The 24,058-nt window shown below is 39.5% G+C and overlaps 1 long non-coding RNA gene across 1 annotated transcript in view; it reads left to right on the top strand.

The window, feature by feature from the left end:
• Nucleotides 1-13,598, top strand: part of LOC103100305 (uncharacterized) — a 100,439-nt gene extending 86,841 nt beyond the window's left edge. The window contains exons 2-4 of the long non-coding RNA XR_008912363.1: nucleotides 6,928-6,983; nucleotides 10,197-10,315; nucleotides 13,327-13,598. This is a non-coding gene — a long non-coding RNA (uncharacterized LOC103100305). The remainder of the gene's footprint in view (nucleotides 1-6,927; nucleotides 6,984-10,196; nucleotides 10,316-13,326) is intronic.
• Nucleotides 13,599-24,058: the final 10,460 nt, after the last annotated feature.

The following is a 24,058-nucleotide window of genomic DNA, read 5'->3' as shown; positions in this document are numbered from 1 at the left end:
TCATTTTGCTATTCTGTCATGTTAGCCAATCTGATAGTTGTGAGGTGATAGCTCAAAGTTGTTTTAATTTGCATTTCTCTAATTTGGAGTGATTTGGAGCATTTTTTTTTTCTCATGTGACTATAGACAGACTATATTTATTTCCTTGGGAACTGTTTTTTCACATCTTTAGATGACTTTTTTTGACTGGGGAATAGCCCTTTTTTCCTTATGAACTTGAATCAGCTCCCTATCTATCCTGGAGATTGTGGAAGAGGCATGAAGGAAGAGAGAATTTCATGCATGCAAAACAAAGTAAAGGACCTCAGTTGTCAATCAAGAAAGAACATTCCAAATAGAATGTTCCCAGGAAAGACAGTTGGAGAGTCAAGCCAGGCTGAAGGGGGAAGCAGCTCTGAACTGGACCCCTGTTAGCTTCTGTCCTAGGCTGAAGGATCCTTGGGGCGGCTTCTGGAGCTATGCTGAGAACAAATTAACTTTTGATGGTGGCTTAGAGGGTGAAGAACTGATTGTATATTTGAGATTTGAGTTTGAAGGAAGAAAGAAGATTAAACAGTTGCCCTCCCATCTCCCTGACAGATTTTTGTGTCACAGCTGTGACAAGACTGACATTTCCTAAAATCCTCCTAACCCTCTTTATAGATTAGGGAAAACCTCATCCCTCTCACCTCATCTTCTATCCTTCTATCCCCAATAAACCTCCTTACTTGAGAAAGAGAATAAGAGTATCTTTTCTAAACCTCACAGTTCACCTTTGAATTACTTAGAAGGGTGGCTGACTAACAGGGGGGAGGGTAAGGGAGGCAGGAGGGTGTGGGTGGAAAACTGGGAGGTGAAGGGTGGAGGGTAGGAAATATCTTGATCTATTAGCCATTAGTAGTGATCAATAGGCAATCCCAGAGTATCCCCTCCAGTAGTATCTCTCTATCTCTCAGAAGTATCTCCATCTCCATTACAACTAGGCACCCACAGGTTTCCCCTAGTATCTCTTTATTCAGCCAGAGTATCTCAGTTATTATAACCAGAAATATCCCCAACTGATTCCATAAGATTACACTTTTATCAGAGAAACTTGCTCAATATAAAAAATGAATTATTAGCCATCTGAACTCTACAAAAATGAGTTGGGTACATGAATGTAATGGAATATTGTTGTATACATATGATGAATACAGAAAAGCATGGAAAGACACAAACTAGTGAAAAGCGAAGGATAGCAAAGAAAGCAATAGATACAATAACCATAACGTAAATGGAAAGAACAATGGAATAATGAAAAATGAATGGTATAAAATTACAAAGAAAAACCTTAGCCCCAAAGAAGGGCTAGGCAAGGACATTTCCTCTTAGTCCTCGCAGAGGTAAGAGATCTAGAGGTGTGGAAATTTTGCATATTGTCAGATTTTTTCCTATTGATAAGTTTAACAGATTTTTTCCCATTTGTCCTCTTTTTCTTTTTTCTTGTTTAAAAAATTCTTTATTGTAAAGGATAGCTCTTAGGGAAAGAAAGGTGAGGAAGCATAGGGAGAGATTTTGATAACAGAAAGTCAAAATATGCCAATAAAAATTGTTTTTAGGAAATAATTTGGGTTGCTTTGGGAGTAGTGTTTTCCTGTTAGCTGAGATGTTTACCTGAAAGCTGATCACCACTCATATGTATATTGAGAACCAGATTCAAGTTCTGATAATATTTGAAGTTGAGGATCTGTGAGGGTCCCTTTCAACTCAGTGAGGAATTGTAGAGAATCAAGGAATCTCAGAGATTGAGACAATTTATTGATATGAATAAAACAAAGAATTACGCTTGATTAAAAAAAGAGAAAGTGGAACTGTCTCATCATGTCTATTTGTATATATAGTGTTGGTAAGTACGTAATATGTGCTTTTTCATTCTTTTATTCACCCTTTCCTCCTTGTAATGAGTACCTATAATCAGACACAACTAATCAACTCATCAGCCATGTCTGAATGCCTCAATCTGAACCTATCATTATAGGTGCCTAATCTTGCACTTATCTATCTTCTCTCTGATGAAAGACAAAGACCTCACCATCAATTGCTTGAAATTATGATTGATTGCCACAGAAGAGTTCTAAAGCCTGGATGTTTTTTTTTAATATTATTGAGCTAACATGTAAATTCTTCTCTTGATTCTGTTTACTTTCACCTTTATTAATTCATATGTTCTTAAGCAGTGTGTGAATTTCCTGAATTCTTATTTATGGTATAATAATATTATATTACATTACTTCACCACAATTTATGCAGACATTTCCCAATTGAGGGTCACCCCCTTTCTTTCCAGTTCTCTGCTGATGAAAAAATGCTGCTATATATATATATATATATACATACATACATATATATATATATATATACATACATACATACATAGATATACACACACATATATATCTGGAACCTTTCTGTTGGTCATTGAATTCTTTGATGTGTAGGTGGGAGGGAAGGGAACTAACATTTATGAAGTGCCTACTATGTTCTTGGCACTGTGCTATGTACTTTGCAAACATTACCTCATTTGATCTTCACAACAACCCTGAGAAGTAGATACTATTATTATTTCCATTTTACAGTTGGAGAAACTGAGGCATACAAGGTTAAGTCTAGCATCACACAGCTAGTATCTCAGGCCATACTTGAACCCAGGACCTCCTGACTCCAGGCATGGGGCTCTTATCCACCGAGCCACCTAATTGCTCCTATTAGCTTTCTTTCATGTGGTGGTTGATAGCTAGAATCTCATCTTTTTAAAACTTCTAATGCATCTTGATTACTTATCTTTTAAGAGACAACTCTTATTCTAATATGTATAAAAAAATAGATACCCAAAATTTTTAGAGAATTGATACAGAGATATTTATGACAAAGATTTTTTTTCCTCAAATAACTGTCTCTTCTGATTCAAGCTGTACTGGTGTTGTTTCTGCAAAAGCTTTAATTTTGTTTGTTTGTTGCAAAAGCTTTAATTTTATGTATTCATAAGTATTTTATCTTCTATGAACCCATTTCTCCCTTGTTTTTATAACTTTGCCTCCAAAAAAAGTGCATACTGAAGCCTCTTTTGAATTCCCTCAGTGCTTCTAGATTAGAAGCAGCTAGGTGGCATGGTGGAAAAGGTGCTGGGTTTGAAGTCAGAGGACCTGAGTTCAAATTCTGCCTCAGATATTTAGCTATGTGACCCTAGGCAAGTCACTTAACCTGTTTGCCTCATTTTCTTAGTCTATAAAATAGGAGTGATATCGTCCCTACCTTCTAGGACTGAGGTTAAATGAAATACTAATTGTAACGCATTCAGCATAGTGCCTGGCACATAACAAGCACTATGTAAATGTGAGTTATTATTTCTTATCTGCCTTGGGAACCAAGGAGAGCAAGTTGAATCCCTTCACCACCTTTCAGATACCTGAAGACAGATAGCATGCACCTCCTGAATCTTCTCCAGGCTAAACATGCCTAAATTATGTCAGTAACTGATCCTTATATGATGTGAACTCAAAGGTCTTTCACATTAGAGGATGGCCCTCCTCTAATACTCTCCAGTTTATCTGTGTCTTTTCCAAACTGTGAGCACAATCCTGCAGATGAGGTTCGAGAAGGGCAGGGGAAGATGTGGTTATCAGCTCCCTTCTCCCAGAAGCTGGAGCTCTCTTCATTCATCCCAGGCTTGAATCTGTTTGGTTTGGTTGCCACATCCCAAAGTCCCTTCATACTGAGAATGTGATACATCATATTTTTATTTCACATTTGTGCAATTGAGTTTTGGTACTATAACCTTAAAATTTCTTAGACTTATGAATGTTGGAAATTTCCCCATTGGGAAATTTCATACTTGAAAAAATTTCCTACTGATAGTAAGAACTCTATTGGAATATGAAACTCCTTGGCATGGGAGGATCCTTCTCCTCCCTACTTAAGTCTACTTTAGGACAGAAACCTTTTGCTAAACGATGGAAAGGGCTTTGACCTATGCTTAAGCATAGAACAGGAAGTTCTTTGAGTCATGATTGATTTTAGAATTGATACAATAGAGATACTTGGAATGACAGAACCAGGTCTTGGAAACTACAATCTCCACCCTACTCAGAGTAACAGGATTTAGGAAGGGCTGCAGCAAAGATCAAGATTTAATTATTTGAGAATATGACCTTCAACAGACATGTGCAAAGGGGACAGACCTCTGGGCGGTCCTGGGTTAAGCTAGAGCCACCATTGGCACAGGGGAGACATCGACAGTGATTGGTAGATGTGAGAACTGAGGGGAGGGAACTTAGATTGTTGGCTTTGTTTAAAGATAGCGGGGTCTGAGGACTGAGAGAGGGGATGGTCGGAAGGAGGTCTGAGAGGAGAGAGGTCCTGGAGGGAGAGCTCCTGGAGAGGTCTTGAAGGAGGCTGTGGAAGGAGAACTCAGGAGGAGTCAGGAGGAGAATTCTCTGGAAACATTTCTTGAAAGGAGGCTCTCTTGAAGGTGGAGCCTGAGGTTGGCATGAGAAGCCTTACCTAGAGAGATCTTGGGTGAGTGATAAAACCAACTGATGGATTTATCTCTTAGGACTGAGGTCTAGGCCTTATTGGCTTGAGGCCCTTCATTCTTATTCCTTTCTTACTTTCTCTCTTTTTCTATTGATTAATCAGTGTATTATAAATTAAATTTCTCTATAAAACCCAGTTGGCTTGGGCATATTCATAAATTGGGAATATATTCCCTGGCGACCATCTTATATTTATATAAAACCAAGACACAGTAGAAAACATATTTCAGTGGTCATAATTGTTATATATTTCCCTTGCTCCCAAACATTTTAATTATCACAGTTTATGGCTCCCACTCCCTTATCTACAATTATTTAATGCTCAAAACTATTTTAAATCTAACAGTACCCAAGTTTGAGACTCCATTTATCCCAAGTAAATTTTATATGATTAGATTAAGCAAGCCCCTGATTTAGCCTGTGATTTTTAGATTTTCTCCATCTTGCTCGGTCTAGCACCCAGGAATGTGCACACCCACACTACACGAGCATGTGCTAGCAAATGACAAATCAGAAACAACTGACTTCCCCTGGGCTGTCCTAAGCCAAGCTTGAGCCACCACTGGTACATGTGAGACACAGGAAGTGAGATAGAGAATGGCCTTTGGAGTTCTTGTGATTTCCTGTGAAGAGGGTGAGACACCAGCTCAATCCTGGAGCTTGAGCTTGGAGGAGCCCTGCAGACAGCTTTCCTTCAGATTGGTCATGTGAGTGATAATGACTGACTCCCTTCTTTCCCTTGGCTCTCCAAGGCCTTAAACTCCCGCCTGGCTCAGCCTGAGCCAGAGTTGTTTTGAGTTAACTCCTTTCCCTCTCTCCCTCTCTCTCAATTTCTTCCTCCTGTTGTAATTAAATCGCCATAAAACTCCATTCTGACTTGAGTGTTTCATTTAGGATTTTATAAGTAAAATCCTTGGCGACCAAATAATTATTACATTCAGTCTCAACCCTAATTTTAAGCTTTACAAGCCTGTCTAGATCCATCATTCAGTGTGTCACCAACTCTTCTGACTTTGAGTGGAGTGAAAACTTGATAAGTGTGTCTTTATCCAACCCATGGATAAAAGTATTCAATAAAACAGGGCAGGAATGGGCATGGATCTCTGGATAACCTTCCTGGAGATGTCCTAGCATGTTGACATCAAACCACTAATAACTCTTCTTCCTCTAGCGATCCAACCAGGTTGGAATGCAACTGACTACATTATCATCTAATCCAATGGTATCAAATAGAAATGAAGCAAGGATTCCTGTGTATATGTGTTGACTTAGAAAACTACATATTAACATGATCTTGGTTTTACTATATTTTTATTTATTTTAAAAATATTCTCCAATTACATTTTAATCTACTTTGCTTATACTCAGGAATATAGTAGGCTGAACTCTTGACTGTTTCTGATACTATTGATCTCATCTGCATCTCACTTTTTTTAATTCTCATGAATAGGAAGATATTTTATCAAAAAATTTGCTAAAGACAAAGAATGCTATCCACCTCTAGAGAAAGAGCATTTGGAGTTGTAATATAGATCCATGCATATTATTTTTTACTTTAGTTTATTTCTATTTTTATTTGGGGGTTTTGGTTTTATGGGAATATTCTCTCACAACAATGACCAGCATAGACATATGTTTGGTATGATCATACACATATAACCCAAATGAAATTGCTTTCCTTCTCCAGGAAGCAGGAAGAAAGTGAGGTAGGAAGACAATTTGGATATTATAATTTTAGAAAATGTGTTGAAGATTGTTATTGCATACAATTGGGAAAACAAAATATTTATTTAAATTTTGCTAAAATCTGGGGAAATTATATGTACAGTATTCTTCTCATCTACTAATTTATGAACTCTATTAAATAAAGCAAATGAAGTTAGTATGGCATGACCTATTTTTGCTACATAATCTATGTCATCACTGTTTCCCTTTCTAGATATGAGGCAAATATCTCTAAAGATCTGTTTTAGAAACTCCCAAAAATTGAAGCCAGGCTTGTGGTTTATGGACTCTTTCCTCTTCTCTGTTTTGAAAATTGAGTCAATACTTACCCTTCTCTAATCTCCTGGTATATATTCCTCCCATTTCCCCATTATCGCTTTTATGGGCATGGTGCTGGTGGCAGAGGGGGAAATCAGAAAAACACAGAAGTTAAAAGAGGAAACATTTTCAAGCCAATCTAATGGATGAGGTGAAATGTCAAAGTTGCTTTAATATACATACATTTCTCTAATGAGCAAGTTGGGGCATTTTTTCATATATCTACAGATAGCTTTGATTTATTCTCTTGAGAACTGCCTGTTCAGATCATTTGACTATTCATCAAATGGGGAACTTCCATGATCTTTCAAATACATCACTGATTGTGTTTCAGGAATCACATCTGTCCATTGTTTCAGGACCAGAGAAGACTTGAACCATTTGATCTAGGTAAATTGGCTTCATGCTTATATCCTTATTTTGAGCATCAATTGTTAAGTTTATTTTTTTAACTGTCATGCCCAGTACAAAGTTCTCTGCAGAGAAAACAAGCAAAACAAAACCAAGCAGCTCTGCTTTCTCTCCATTGTCAGTTATCATCTCATTTATGCCAAACAATGGCTCTCTCCTGGTTCTCCTCCTACTTATCTGCCTGCTCCTTCTCTGCCTCCTTTGCTATATCCTTTTCCACAAGTATCCATTAGGATTTTGCCCTGGGTCCTCTTCTCTTTTATACTATTTCTTCTTCCTCTTTTTTTAACCTTTAGATCTTAGAAGATACTGAATATCAGTTCCAAAGTCAGAAAAGTATATTACCCTTTTATCTTCTTTCTATTCTTTCTATTATACTGAAAAGAATAGTATACAAGGTCACACAGTGAGGAAGTATCTGAGGTCAAATTTGAACTCAGGACCTTCTGTCTCTAGTCTTGGCATTCTATCCACTTAGCCACCTAGCTGGATGCCCTCCCCCCAAATATCTCAATAGCTTCCATGGATTTAATTACCCTCTGTATGCTGATGATTCTCAAATCTACTTTTCCTGCCCCAATTTCTTTGCTGACATCCAGCCTCTCATTTCTAACTGCCTTTTAGGCTTCTCAAACTGGATGTCCAGTAGATATCTTAAACTTAACATGTCCAAAAAAGAACTCATTATCTTTCCCCCTAAACTCTACTTCTATCTCCCCTATTACTGTATCTATCCAGTACCTCAGGCTCATAACCTAGGAATCCTCTCCCTATCTTTCACCCCTCATATTTAATCTATTGCCATGACTTCACTTTTCCAACATCTCTCAAGTACATCTTCTCTCCCCTGACCCTGCCATCACTGTGGTATAGAGCCTCATCACCTCACACCTAGACTATCACAATAGCCTGCCTTGAGTCTCTCCCTACTCCGATCCATCCTCCATTCAGCCTCTAAAATGATGTTCCTAAATGGTAGGTCTGATCATGTCACTCCCACCTCCTCCTTTTTACTTGATAAATTCCAGTGCTCTCTATTGGCTCCAGAACCAAAAAGCACTCTGGCATTCAAAGTCCTCCATAACTTAACTTCTCCTACCTTCCCAGTCTCCTTACACCTTACTCCCCAACATGTACTCTTAGATGCAGTGAAGTTGGCTTCCTAGCTGTTCCATGAGCAAGACATTCTATTTCTGGGCTTCTAGTATTTTCTCTTGCTGTCCTCCATACCTGGAATGCTCGCCATCCTCACCCCCAACTATTGAGCCCCGTGACTTCTTTCAAGTCCCAACTAAAATCCAACCTACTAGAAGTCTTCCCTAACCCTTCTTAATTCCAATGCCTTCCTTTTGTTAATTATTTATTTATCCTATAGCTTAACATATATATTTGGGTGTGTGTATATATATACATATATATGTATGTGTGTGTGTGTGTGTTTTCATACTATCTCCCCAATTCAATTATAAGCTCTTTGAGGGCAGGGACTGCTTTTTTGCCTCTTTTTTGTCCACCCAGTGCTTATCACCTAGTAGGTGCTTAATAAGTATTTATTGATTGGTTACTTGATTTTTAAAGTCTCTTTTTATCTTTTGATTCCCTTATTTGCCTTTGCTCTTTATGACTACTTTTTGGGTTCATGCCATGCTCTTCTACTCATTCTCTGGGGTTTGACCTTGTATCTTTGGGGTATTTCTTTTAATAATTTAAGTTGTCTGGTGAATTTATAGCTCCATTTTATCAATAGGAAAACTGAGTTCCATTGAATCCAATGTATATAATGTTTGGCAAGTCACTTCCCTTCTCTGAAACTCAAATTCAGTTCTTTCTTTCATCTTCATTTTATCTTCAAGGCTCCTTTCCTACTGCCTATACTTACATCCAGATTCCTCCCTTCCTTAAATAATAATAATACTAATAAAAAAACTTTTACATGACCATGCCATTCCCTTGAGCATTTGTCCCATGCTTTGCCACCCCATTCATTGCCAAATGTTAAGAGCTGAGGGTCAAAGCAAGCCCCAAGCAGTAAAAAAACAAAACAAAAAAAAACACCAGTTCAGAAAGGTATAAACTCCCAGGAAGGAAATTAAAAGTAGTTGGGTGGATAATTCTCTTGGGTCTCTGGATCCCCCTTTCAAAATTCTAAAAACTACTTTTATATTCTCCCTATTTCCATATCTGGTAAATCAGTCCACCTGAGGCCAGGGTAAACTTCAACTAGGTCTGTTCAATTGCTTCTTGGCTCATAACAGTTCTAGTTGGTGGTACGGAAGTATGAGGGTTAGCTCAAGCATCCTGTTCCATTAATGTCCTCGCTCACACCCACAGCATTTGTGAATTTACTTTTTAAAGGTATCTTTCATTTTTAACATCACCTTTATTTCTAAGTATTGCTTTCTCTCCTCCCCTAGCCAGTAAATCTTCCTTTATAACAAAGCATAATAATAATAAAAACAATAAAGCAGAAAAAAATCAGCAAAACCAACCAATATATCAACCAATCACCTGGACTCTACAGTATACTTCCCCCTTTCCCCCACCTCTTCACTCTCTACACATATGTTAAGAAAGGATGGAAGTGCATTTTCTCAACTCTTCTCCAGGGCCAGGCTTCTTGATCATAATCATTACATCATGTTTTTTCTGTTTTTATTCTTTCCTACATTTAAATGGTTGGAGTCACTGTGCATTTGATTTTCTTGGTTCTGCTAACCTCACTCTGCATGAATTCATTAAAAACAGTCCTAGGGTTCTCAGAATTCTTCATATTGCTCATTTCTTATGACAGTGGTATTCCATTCATGTTCTCCAGTTGGTTTAGTTACTTCTCACTCAATTTCCTTGGTTTCTACTGCTTTCCTATCATAAGTTTTTTTGTTTATATTTTGGGAGTCATGAGAATTTTCTCTAAAATTATCTTGTATTTATCTCTGTGTGTGCATATTTTATCTACCTGAAATCTGTTGACTGTGGACAAGGACTCTTATTTTTGTCTTTGTAGCCATTGCACCTAGTGTGGCACTTTTCACATAGAAAACACTTAAGAATTTATTGAATTTAATTCAATTCAATTCTTATGGCTCTAAGTGTTCCCCTATGCCACACTCTATACAACCATTGAAGTTTATAAGTAAGGATGTTTGTACACTTCTTTGATACACTCAATTCCTGAAATGTTCTCATTTATAGAGGCAGGAGGGGCCCACAATTGCCAGGAAATGGACCTCACATTTTATTCTATGGTTATGTAAAATCATGCCCCTTACAAGAGATGTTTGGATCTTCCAGGAGGTAATACCGAAAACAAGGTGGGCAAATTCACATTTAAATTCTTATTTCCATCCTTTGCTTTGTAATAAAATAAATTTCTTAAAAATACCGGAGAATTATAGTCACAGAATTTTAAAATCGAAGGTCTTAGATCTAGTCCATCTTGCTTAAACTCCTCATTTGTAGATAAGGAAAATGAGGCACAGACTTTGTCTACTTGTGTTTTGTGAGAGCTGTGTTAACTAGATGTGGTTATTCAAATATCACCTATATAAAAAAATTTTTTTAAATAAAAAAAAGAATATCACCTATAATGGGGATATCCTGGTGTGATGGAAAGAGCATTGGTCAGAAGGTCTAAGGTCAAGTCCTGGTTCTGACCGGATATACACATACTTTAAGACAAGGAAAATCAAACACTATGTTTTCAAGATATTTCTTTAGAGTAAAAAAAAAGGCAATAGTAAACACTAATTTATAACAAAAAAAAAAGTGGGGATGTCCAGAGCAGCATAGTTAGTGGGGAGTGAAGAGATGGCTGGCTCTGGGGGGGGGGGCCGGGGCAGATGGTACTTACTGAGGTGAGAGTTTCTGGGATAAAATGATCTTAGAGGATGAAGAAGTTCCTGGGACTTGATATCCAGAGCATTGGAACTGGCTGGGAAATTCTTTCCTACTTCCCTGTGTTATTATTTTTATGAGAGTAATTGATGAGGTTTCTGGACTATTTCATCTGAGATCTCTCTAGGATCTGCATCTCAGGCAGGCAGGCAGGGGAGACAGGTTTTGTGTATCCCTGGGATGGTCCAGGGGTCATCAAGCCCTAGGAAACATCTGGTTTGTGCCATCCAAACTCGGGCAAGCCAATCTGCTGAGACTATCTGTATAAGAATTTACAAGGAGAAATATCTTTCCAGTAGGGAAAGCTAAATAGGAAACCGCATGAAGGCTAAGAAGTAGCTTAGTGAGGGTGTGGATTCTAAGCGAAGAAAGGCTGAGAGTAGGCAGACCACTCCTGTGCTGCTGACTAGTCGAGGCTCTCTTCCCCTGCCAAGGAGATGCTTCTCCTAACAAGTACATGCAGTCTCTGCTCAAACAATTCTAGTTCCAGGTAAATCTTGACATCGAGGCAGAATTTAGAGTTAGAAGAGACTTGACAGATGATTGAGTTCAAGCCTCTCATTCTCTGAAATGAGGCAGAATAATTATGGGGTTGACAAGGCGGAAAGTGGTCCTTTCCCATTTTCCACAGGGGAGGAAACAGAACATGCTGGGGCAGGTGTTGCTGCCACCAGTCCCTCCATGAAGGCTCTGTGAGGTCGCTGCCTCAGATAAAATGTCAGAACAAATGCTTCCTGAGTCGGAAAATGTCTAAAGTGCTAGTTCAGTGGGTTCCAGAAAGGGATTATTGCTACTGCATGGCAGGTCTTCTGTCCCAATCCCTCCCCAGGGAGAAAGGAAGGCTGAAACTGAGTCCTGGCTTGAAGAAGAGGATGACCTGCTGGGCAATGGCTTGAGAGATCTCTGGTTTTTCAGAGGAGCTTCTAAGTTAACCATTTACCAACTAGTTCATTCATAGAGAACATTGCTTTAAGCCATGACATTTCACTCTGTTCGCCACTCATTCTTCTTGCATACTTTCTTCTCTCTATTTTTTTCATGGTTTCAGGTTTTTCAGGTTTGCACAACAGTGTTCTCTTGGTTAGGAATTCATAACCTGGGGCCCATGAAGTTGTTTTTATTTTAATAATAATTTCAATAGAAATTGCATAAATTGTAAATTCAATATAACGAATGATCTGTATTTTATGCATTTAAAAACATATTCTCTCTCTGTCTGTGTCTCTGTCTCTCACACACATTTTTCTCCCTGTCTACCCTGTCTCCCTGTCTCCCTCTCTCTCTCTCTCTCCAACTGGGTCCCATCCATCTTCTTGCCTGTTTAGATGGCACTCCTGACTCTAGGCTCCTCTTCACTGAGGAAGCTCACTCCATCTTTGGACTTCACACATTGGAAGGCTTCTCCTTCTGACAAGCTGGCTCTTCCTAGGACCTACAAATTTTAAGAAGCATGCCCAGTCCTTTCAGCTTCTTATTGGTTTCTTCCTCTGTATTTAGAATGTAAGCTCCTTGAGGGCAGGCATTATCTTTCTATCTCTAAGTGCTTGGCTTCTAGAAAAGGTTTAATGAATTCTTGTTAACCTGGCCTGAGTCATCTCTCTCAGACTGGAAGGGCAGAGGGTAGGTCCCACTGAGATAGGACCTGTTCCATTTCCTAGAAACTAAGAATAGAGCCTTGGTCAATTCAACCCTTCCTGTATAGCCTCTTCTTTTCCCCTCTCCCCAGTACCCCCCACACACACACACCAGCACATATGTCTGTGGCTTAGAGTTCCCAAGTTCAAGAGACCTTCCAACTTCAACTTTTCTAGAAACTGAGATGACAAGCATGAACCACCACTTCTGACTTAAAATCATTATTCTAAGAAGGGATCTAGAGCCATCACTAGACTGCCAAATTTGGGTATGAAGCAGAAAAGATAAAGACCCTCATTCTGGGCACATGGAAAATAGTATATGAAGAAATGGTTCTTTTCCTTTTGAATCAAATCATTGAATATTAATTGAGTACCCACTTCCCCCATTCTCTTCTTTCTTCCACTTATGGAAGAATGTAAACTCTTGGCGAGCAAGGATTATTTCAGTTCTGTCCTTGGCACACAATAGGAGCTTAATAAATGCTTGCTAATTGGTTGATTGCTGAGGTCCACTACTCTACATTTATCCTTGCCATTTTCTCCTGTTTCCTTTAGGAGCTTGTCTTGTCAATCGTTTCTCTTTATAATCTCCAATCTATTTTAATCCACTGATTCCTTCCCCAATGCTTAAAATATGCCCAGATCTCTGCCATCCTTTAAATCTCTTCTGTTAAATTTATTGTTGGACTAAATAATAATATTTTAGTTAGTTATTAGGGATTTAATTACTAAATCCCAAATGAATTACTAAAGTCAGAATGGAATTTATGGTGGTTTATTTTACAATAAAGAGGGAAGACATTAAGGAAGAGAGAAAGAGAAGAAAAGAGAGAGAGAGATGCTCTGGCCTCCTCTGAGCCAGGCAGGAGTTCAGAGACCCAAGACAAGGGGAAAAAAGTGACAAGATGATGGGCCTCTCCAGAGGCTGGTGCCTTCAGAAAAGACAAGGGAAAGGGGATCAGCCTTTACATTCACCATGCATCAGTTCAAAGGAACAGGTCACCAGGAAAAACAGGTCCAGTCAGCACTCTTCTGAATGAAGAATTATTCTCCACTCCAGTAAAACTCCAGCAGAAGTGGAAGTCCAAGTTGAACTGCCAGAAGACCTGACTTCAGGCCCTTGTCACTCTCTTTTAAGGGCCTTTTTTTCTTGCATCACTTCCCTTAATCTTTACATCTACCAATCACAGCTGATGCTCCGCTTTAGGATCGCCCAGAAGGCAGTCAGTCGATTCTGATTTGTCACCCGCTCTTTCACACATGGGTCACAGACCTCCCACTCAATATATGAAATGGGTGTTCAAACCTTTTTGTGTTTAAATTCCAAAATGGGTAGATCTTCATACTCAACTTTAAGTACAGTGCTTTATACTTTGGGGATTAAAGTCTAAAAATAGACAGGGGATTACAATTTAATCTTCACAATCAAGGAAGAGCTAAGTACCTTCATTGTTACAATCAGGGGAGAGCCAAATCCAATCTTCACACTTCACTTGGTCCTGTTATCCCCTCAAGCTATGGTCCTACTTTTTTCCTTCCTGTCATCGCTAGATTCTGGGGGTGGTGTTGAATATCTATACCCATCACTCTACTTCCTCACATCCCACTTACTTCTGAACCCTTTGCAAACTAGCTTCCAAACTCCACCATTCAATTAAAATTGGTATCTACATGGTTAACAACTGTGTAATTAGAATCTGCTCCCCGGGATTCTCTCTCCCATCATTCCATGTTCCTCCCTACATTACGGGCTAAGGTAGGGAGGGTATAAGATTTGTGTAGCCCCGTCTCTATCTCTCTTTTCCCTTGATCACGGTTTGTGGAGGGGGGTGAGAGGCAGGAGAGTTTTACTCAAGTTTTATTTCTATTTCTTTTAGTTTATTTTCCTTCTACTTCAAGTGATATATTAATAAACTTCACAAAATATAATACTTGGAGTTATTGCATATTAATTTAAATCTTACATTGTGGTGACCACGAAGGAATCTTTACACATTACTCTGTGTGTGTGTGTGTGTGTGTGTGTGTGTGTGTGTGTCTCTCTCAAATAAACCCTTACAGTCTGACTTAGAATCAATACTAAATATTGGTTCCAAGGAAGTAGGGCAGTAAGGGCTAGGCAATTGTGGTTAAGTGGCTCGCCCCAGAGTCACAAAAGGTAGGAAGTATCTGAGGCCAGATTTAAACTGAGGACCTACCATCTCTAGGTGTGGCTCTCTACTCACTGAACCGTATAACTGCCCCTACAACAATCTCTTAATTACTAGAAGCTAGGACTCAAAGAGACCCACCAGAGATCATTTATTTCACTTCCTTCATATTAGAGATAATTAGATTGAAAAGTGGAAAAGGGAAGTAATTTATTTACCTTAGAACTCTCCCTGTACAAGGTTGATTTGGGTAACAACATAAGCAAAGATAATTGAGATGGAAATGGAGCTGGTCTGCTTTGATGGTGATGATGATGATGATAGAGGACAGACAAATAGAATAATGGCATTATTACACTTTCTCAGGTACATGAGCAGGTGTCTCCTCTCCTATGAAGCCTTCTCTGACTTCCTACCTTTCTCCCAGCTAAAAGTGATTTTTGTCCCTCTCACATTGGACTTTATTATACTTATCTGGGTATAGATCTTATTACTTCATGGGACTATAAGCTCCTTGAAGGTAGGGACTGTATTATCTTTAACCTTAGGGAATATGTAGCATCTAGCCCAGTGTCTTACATTTAATAAGTGTTGGGAAAAGGGTTCTATTGAATTGCTGAAGAATTCCAGGCAATATGTGCCTTTAATTGTGGAAGAGGGAGTGTTTGTGTATTTAGTGAATCTTCCTTGCTTCTCTCTAGGGGTGGGGGAATGTCAGTTTTCTCAACTGTATCCTAATGTTGAGGAGTTAATTTAAGTAGTTAACACTAGTAGAGCATTGGGTAAAAATTAATTGTAAAGATGGTTCCATCAAAACCTAGATGAGAAAATAAGAGATATACTCTCTCTCCAGACAGAGAGAAAAAAAGAGATTCACTCAAAGGAGAAAGTCCTTTTTTTTATGTGTACAAAACTATTTATAACTGCTATTTTTATTTTATTTTTTGTGATCCTATGTACTTTGTTTTATTTTAAAGTTTGTTTATTGAATTAATTTAGAATATTTTTCCATAATTACATGAATTATGTTCTTTCCCTCCCCTCACCCCCATAGCCAACAGGCAGTCCCACTAGGTTTTACATGTGTCATTGATCAACCCATTGCCATATTATTAGTATTTGCACCAGGGTGATCGTTTAGAGTCTATATCCCCAATCATATCCCCATCCACCCATGTGATCAGGCAGTTGTTTTTCTTCTACTCCCACGGTTCTTTTTCTGGATGTGGATAGTGTTCTTTCTCATAAGTCCCTCAGAATTGTCCTGGTTCATTGCATTGCTGCTAGTAGAGAAGTCCATTATATTCGATTGTACCACAATATCTGTCTCTATGTATAAGGTTCTCCTGGTTCTGCTCCTTTCGCTCTGCATCACTTCCTGGAGGTTGTTCCAGTCTCCATGGAATTCCTCCACTTAATAGTATTCCATCACCAACATATACCACAATTTGTTCAGCCATTCTTCAACTGAAGGGCATCACCTCATTTTCCAATTTTTGGCCACCACAAAGAGCACAGCTATGAATATTCTTGTACAAGTCTTTTTCCTTATTATCTCTTTGGGCTATAAACCCAGCAGTGCTATGGCTGGATCAAAGGGCAGACAGTCTTTTAGCGCCCTTTGGGCATAGTTCCAAATTGCCCTCCAGAATGGTTGGATCAATTCACAACTCCACCAGCCATGAATTAGTGTCCCAACTTTGCCACATCCCCTCTAGCATTCATCACTTCCCTTTGCTGTCATATTAGCCAATCTTCTAGATGTCAGGTGGTATCTCAGAGTTGTTTTGATTAGCATTTCTCTGATTATAAAAGATTTAGAACATTTTTTCATGTGCTTATTAATAGTTTTGATGTCTTTAGCTGAAAATTGCCTATTCATATCCCTTGCCCATTTACCAATTGGATAATAGCTTGATTTTTTGTACAATTGATTTAGTTCTTTATAAAATTGAGTGATTAGACCTTTGTCAGAGGTTTTTGTTATAACAATTTTCCCCCAATTTATTGCTTCCTTTCTAATTTTGGTTGCATTGATTTTGTTTGTACAAAACCTTTTAATTTAATGTAATCAAAATTATTTATTTTGCATTTTGTGGCTCTTTCTAAGTCTTGCTTGGTTTTAAAATCTTTCCCTTCCCAAAGGTCTGACATGTACACTATTCTGTGTTCACATAATTTACTTATAGTTTCCTTCTTTATATTCAAGTCATTCACCCATTCTGAGTTTATCTTGGTGTAGGGTGTGAGGTGTTGATCCAAACCTAATCTCTGAGAAAGTCCTTTTGAGGAAGGAGACTACTTCTTGAACAAAAGCATAGCTATGGACATGTCAGAGGGCATCTTGGTCACTGGATGTTGAGCTGTAGAGAGGCGCAGACCCTGAGAACCCTATGAGCTATACAATGCCCCCAGCAGAGAACTACAGCCAAAGGGAGCTGGGTGAGGACTCCATGAAAAAAGGAGAGATATTTGATGTCCTAAAGTACCAGGAGGTTGGATTTACCAGAAGTAACTATATTCTACACACATACTTCACTCCCCTTAGATGCCATGTAGATTTGTGGGAGAGCGTGACCCAGATCTGTGGGTAGATTATTTTGCAGATACTCTTCTTTCTCTGCCATCTTAGTAAATGTCTTTCATAAGAGTTTATTATGGGGTAGGGGGTGGGGAGCAGCTGGGTGGCTTAGTGGATTGAGAGCCAGGCCTAGAGATGGAAGGTCCTGGGTTCAAATCTGGCCTCAGACACTTCTTAGCTGTGTGATATTCCTCGGTAACCCCAATTGCCTAGCCCTTACCACTCTTCAGCCTTGGAAGGGACACTTAGTAAATGGTAAGAGTGTGTGTTTTTTAAAGAGTTCATTATGACTTCGGGCAAACTTAAGTCGAGAGCCTGGAGTTCAGACCAATAATAGGAAATGGAAAGAAGCATCACTTTTTGGGGATGTCGAACAAGAAGAAATGGATCCCCAGGGGCTGCTTATTGACTTAGAAAACCACAAATGAGCATTATCTATGTTGTATTTTTATTTATTTTGATAAACATTTCTCCATTACATTTTAATCTGGGTCATGCTAGGTCTGTGGCCACGAGGTTTGAGTTTGTTGGACTTTCAAGGCATTTCATCTCAGGTCTGGTCCTCATCATAGGGTCAGTCACAGGCCTAGAACTTCATTGTAACAATGTACAAAGATGGGAGAAGGACTCATGGGGGCTGTGGGGCAACCTGACATCTGTAACTTAGTGGGCTACTGTCTAAAGCAGCAGAGAGTTGCCAGGTGTTGTCTGTTTCCATTATCCCGCTCTATCTGGAAGAACTCTGTCCCAGGCTAGATGCCAACTTTCTCCAGCTTGACCCATTTAACGTGGCCTCCAGGCAGGCCATGGAGCTTTAAAAACTCTCCCGTTCCTCTTCCCCCACCCCCAGCAGCCCCACACTCTGGATGTAAATATAGCTTGTGCCATAGATCTGTTCCACGTCCCAATGGGTCATGGGAATCATACTCAGAATTCCCCAGAGGGGTCTTTATTCTCAGAAGACCCTTGTTGGAGAGTTCTTCCCATCTGGCTGGGACAACTCTCCCCAGATGAAGGCAATGACACACACTTGGTGCCTCTTTTTTTTGTTGTTGTTTGACCAGAAGATGGAAAGAGTGGAGCTAGGGAGTTCCAAAATATTTACTCTAAGCAAGAAGTCAAATCATATTTTTGTGGCCTTTTTTTTTTCCTAAAGGAAGCATGTTTGGTTCCTAAGTAGTGTCATTTCTGTCATTTTGTAGACCCTTCCCAGTTACAAATTTGTTTGTTTGTTTTGCAGTTAGGTGGTAATGGATAGAGAGCTGGTCCTGGAGAGTTCACTGTATGACCCTGATACTAGCTGTATGACCCTGGGCAAGTTACTTGACCCTGTTTGCCTCAGTTTCCTCATCTGTAAAATGAACTGGAGAAGGAAATAGCAAACCACTCCAGCATTTTTGCCAAGAAAACCCCAAATGGGATCACAGAGTTTGATAGGACTAAAAGAACTGAATGACCAACATCAACAATGGTTATGAATCATTTTGCATATATTATTTCATTTATTTAAATCCTCTGAGTTAGATCAAGTCAAGACACATTTATTAAATTGCTTACCAGGTACTGTCCTGAACACTGGGGATACAAGTAAAAAGAAGCCTGCCTGCCATTTCCTTTCTATCTACTGTCTTCCTCAAGGTTTCATTGGAATGGAGGAAGACAGTATATAGAAAGGAAATGGCAGGCGGTGGGGATAAGGGGTAGGAGATGGAAGAAGGAAGAAGCAAGAGAATAGTGTGTGTGTGTGTGGGGGGTGAAGTCCAGAAAAATGGTGAATAGTTGGGTCTTTCCTCAGAATGGCAATTCCAGGAAAAATGCACCAATGGGAGGAAGAGGCAAAAGAAGGGAAGAGAGCAAAATCTGGAGAGTGGAAGTACGATCCCTTCTGTCTTACAGATGGGTAGAGTGAGGCTCAAAGTGGTTAGGTGACTTGTCCAGGGTCACAGGGACAGTGGCAGAACTAGAACCAGAAACAAAATTGGTCTGTAGTCAGATCCAGTGGTGGTCATGACAATGAGAAGAGCGCTGAAGGCTTTTCATCTTCTTTCTGCTCCTCATCACAGGTCACAGGTCTAGAGTTAGAAGATACATTATAGGCCATCTAGTGTAAACTGCCTCATTTTACAGATGAGGAAACTGAGGCTCAGGAAAGTGAATCGGTCAAGGTCATCCACAAGATAAAAAGAAAAGGCTGGAATCGAACTCTGAAGCTCTTTCCATCCTGCTACACGTCCTTTTAACATGTGTACCACCTACCTCCTGGGGAAGTTTTGAGGCTCGAACAATGGAAAATCTTTGAAAATTTTGAAGTGTGGTATAAATTGTAAGCTCGTTCCTTGTTTCCTAGCACAAGATGCCACCTTTTCACATTTTGTTTCAAAGCTAAATATATACAGTGAACACGGTGGTGTTTTGTTCTCCCTTCTGGCTGTCACCTCAGCATCCTAAGGGGATATACACGATCTGTGGCTTTCCACATCCAAACATCCCCAAATTGTTCTATGCTCCACGTCGCGGTGGCTTCGTTTCCCTGCAGAGGAGGCATTTGTTGAATCCAGGTATTAAATCCAAAGTCAGTTGCATTCTCATGAAACCCTCGGGAGGAAGAAACGCTAAAAACAAGGTGACATTTTGAGCGTGAAACATTCATCAGGATGAGTCATTTTCTCCTGGGTCTTGCTGGAATTCTGTCTTGCTGCTTTGAAAATCTTGGCATGCTGTACCTTTTATAAGCCACCACAGAGCACCGACTATTCCATTCAGCCCACTTCCCACCCACAGATGTGCCACATTCCTGGCACAGAAATTCCCTTCGGTGCTTTATAGGAGAGGTGGCTCCCATTTTTAGATGTTTGTCTGAACATGAACACTGGTATGGCACCTGCCAGTTCTTTTCCTTCCTCCAGAGAATGGGCCTTTACCAGTCTCTTTACCAGAACTCTTGAGGAAGACAGGAAAATTGGTTTTTCTCAATAAATGCCCAATATAATAAGGGAAAAAAAGAGGGGCTGGTTATGTAACAAGAGTAAGAGATTAGACCTTAGCAAAGAGCAGGAGTGATCCACTAGTATCATAGAAAGCCTCAGGATTGTAGTTCCAAGGCCACTGCAAAGGGTCACTCAGATGGAAAATTCAGATGAACAATTACTTTAATAAAAACATAGCCAACAACCTCTGGGTAAAAATAATCTCCAAGGCAGTAGAAAGGAAGAAAGGAATCCTGCATTTATTGTCTACTTTATGCTAGCACTGTGCTAGGCACTTTGCAAATATTTTTTCCATTTCATCCTCACAACAACCTGATAGGATACTATTATTATCATCCTCATTTTTCATTTGAGGAAGGTAGAGGTTAAGTGACTTGCCCAAGGTAATTCAACGAATGTCTCTGAGGTGAGATTTTAACTCAGGTCCAGCCCTCTGTCCATTGTACCATCTAGCTATTTCTAGGAAGTCCAGGAATATAAAAGCCGGCAGAGGCAGAATAAGGTATTAGCCAAAATCCCCAAACTGCTTTTATGTTTTACTTGCCCAAAGGACTCACAACCGGGTCCCAGAACAATCTAACTGGAGGCAAAGTTAACTCAAACTACCATAGGTCTCCTCAATGTTGTTGTCCCTCTGCTTCTTCTCCTCCTCCTTTTCTTCTTCTCCTCCTCCTCCTCCTTTTCTTCTCCTCCTCCTTCTTCTACTTCTTCTCTCTTACCTTCTGACCTAGTAACAGCTCTAAGACAGAAAAGCAAGGTCTAGGCAAACAAGGTTAAGTGACTTGCCCAGGGTCACAAGCTAGAAAGTGTCTGCAGTCAGATCTGAATCCAGGACCTCCCAATCTGAGGCATCAAAACTTTATCAAGGGGGCAGGCAGCTGGGGGGCTCAGTGGATTGAGAGTCAGGCCTAGAGATGGGAGGTCCTAGGTTCAAATTTGACCCTAGACACTTCCCAGGTGTGTGACCCTGGACAAGTCACTTGACCCCCATTGCCTAGCCCTTACCACTCTTCTGCCTTGGAACCAATACACAGTATTGACTCTAAGACAGAAGGTAAGGGTTATTTAAAAAAAAAAAAAAAAGACTGTATCAAAGCACAAAGACCCACGCCTTTGGAGAAAACTCCAGTGGGAGTGTGGCAGGGAGATTCCTTTTAATAGAATGCTCTATCTATAAATGTTGTTGTTCAGTTTTTTAGTTGTTTCTGACTCTTTGTGTGACCCTATTTGGATTTTTTTTTTACAAAGTTGCTAGAATGGTTGATTATTTCTGTCTGTAGCTTATTTGACAGATGAAGAACTGAGGCAAACAGGGTTAAATGACTTGCCCAGGGTCATACAGCAAATAAATGTTGTAAGCTAGATTTAAACTCAGGGAAGGTGAGTCTTCCTGACTGCAGATCCTGTGCTCTATCCACTATGACACTCAGGTGTCCCATATAAGTGTTTATGCTTCTAATGACAGATTTTTTCCCCTTCAAAATACAGGGTACATGTTTTGTGATACCCCAATACAGTTTTTGCATTGAAGACAACTTTATTTAGGGTTTTTTAATTTGGGTTTTTACAAAAATAAATGGGACAAATGTGAAGCAAAACAAAGACCCTAAGACCTCTCTTGGGGAGTCTGATGAAGCCTAGAGAACCCTTCTCACAGGATAATGTTTTTAAATTCATAAAATAAATGCATCTGATTACTAAGCAAACCAGAAGTAGCAAAAATGAAGGTAGAATTTTGTCCCCCATCCAAGCTCAGAGATCCCTGAAATCTTTCCAAGGACTCCTTGGGGGTTCTTGGACCCCAGATTAGGAATGTCTGGAATGATTATCTCTAATGTTCCTGTCAGCTCCAAGGGTTCTTTTACCAACCATTGAACTTAGATTATTTAAATAGAATTGCAGCAAAAATAAACTATCTTGCCTCCAACATTTACATTCAATCATTATTATAACCCTGGTTGTTGTTTTTTTTTTATCTGCAAAATAGGGTTAATAATACTTGTACTGCTCTCCTTGGAGAGATATGGGTGAGACTCAGCTGAGATAATGCAGCGATTGTACTTAATAATGACTATTAAAGTCTCTCTCTACTTGCCATTCTTCACTGCCTTACAGAACCAACACTAGATCTCTTAACTGTGTCTCTTGTTTCTGACGTTCTTTCTTCCTCTGTCCTGCTGCTCATCAGTCAGATGGGTGAGGAAGTCAAAGAGGAATCATTATCAGAGACCCAACCCAAGAATTCCTGTTCCTTCTTTCATAGAAACCCTCGGCAACTCAACCGGCATATTAGAGACCCTTCAAGAGAAGCATTTGGCCAACAGTAATAATCACAGCCATCTCCTAAAGACTTTGTCTGGTGAGCTCCAAATGTGAGGGTCTCCTGGCTTTTCCTTGTTGGTGTAGTTAGAGAAAATGATGGATTTTCAACAATTACATGGACTAAATACAGGAAATACCATTCTTGCTATGGAGCTATCCAGCCTAGAATGGTCTGCTCCATTAAGTAGCACTGCACATAACAAATGTTTAACAGATGCTTGTTGACTGAACAACAGCCTGAGGCATTCATAGACTCAGCATTTTGGAGCTAGAAGACAAGCTCACTCCTTTCTCCTCTTATAGATAAGGGAGATGAGACCCAGAGAGAGTGACTAGCCAAAAAACCTTAGGCAAGCTAGTAGAAAACCAAGTCTTGAATTCAGGGCTCCTATTTCCCTTTCCAGTATTCTTTTTATTACATTGGGCTGATTCTCTGAACGGCACAAATTCCTTAAGCGGGAGATGAGAATTCTAAAACCTCTTAGACTGGATGATCTCTAACATTTCTGGTGTTTTTGACTCAAAACCTAGGAACCAGGAGGCAGTAGAATTATTCCTCATTATTAAGAATTTCAGTTATTATTTATTTGTTTCAGCATTTTGAAAAACCCTTACCTTCTGTCTTAGAATTGATATAAAGTATTGGTTCTAAGGCAAGTAAGCTATAAAAGCTAGGGAATTGGGGTTAAGTGACTTGCCCTGGGACAGTTAGAAAGTGTCCACTGAGTTACCCACCTGCCCCAAGAAGCTATTATTTAAATGAGATTGCAGGAAAATAAAACTCTAAATTCTAGGGTTGATAAAATAAGTGTTTAAATTGGAAAGATCTTTAAGGACAAATGGGGCTGTCGTTTCTTTTTTTTGCATGAACTTGCAAATGTACTTTATTTTTTAAAAATATTTTATTTGGTCATTTCCGAGCATTATTCATTGGAGACAAAGATCCTTTTTCTCCTCCCTCCCCCTCATCCCGTAGCCAACGCTCGATTCCACTGGGTATCACAAGTGTTCTTGATTCGAACCCATTTCCATGTTGTTGGTATTTGCACCAGAGTGTTATTTAGAGTCTCTACTCAGTCATATCCCCTCAACCCCTGTATTCTAGCAATTGGTTTTCCTTGGTGTTTTTACTCCCACAGTTTGTCCTCTGCTTGTGGATAGTGTTTTTTAGATCCCTGCAGATTGTTCAGGGACATTGCATTGCCACTAATGGAGAAGTCCATTACCTTCGATTGTACCACAGTGTATCAGGCTCTGTGTACAATGTTTTCCTGGTTCTGCTTCTTTCACTCTGCATCAATTCCTGGAGGTTGTTCCAGTTTCCATGGAATTCCTCCATTTTATTATTCCTTTGAGCACAATAGTATTCCATCACTAACATATACCACAATTTGTTCAGCCATTCTTCAACTGAAGGGCATCCCCTCATTTTCCAATTTTTGGCCACCACAAAGAGCACAGCTATGAATATTCTTGTACAAGT

Source organism: Monodelphis domestica, chromosome 5 (assembly GCF_027887165.1).
Source record: "Monodelphis domestica isolate mMonDom1 chromosome 5, mMonDom1.pri, whole genome shotgun sequence".
NCBI lineage: Eukaryota > Metazoa > Chordata > Mammalia > Didelphimorphia > Didelphidae > Monodelphis > Monodelphis domestica.
This window is presented reverse-complemented; position numbering and strand designations above follow the sequence as displayed.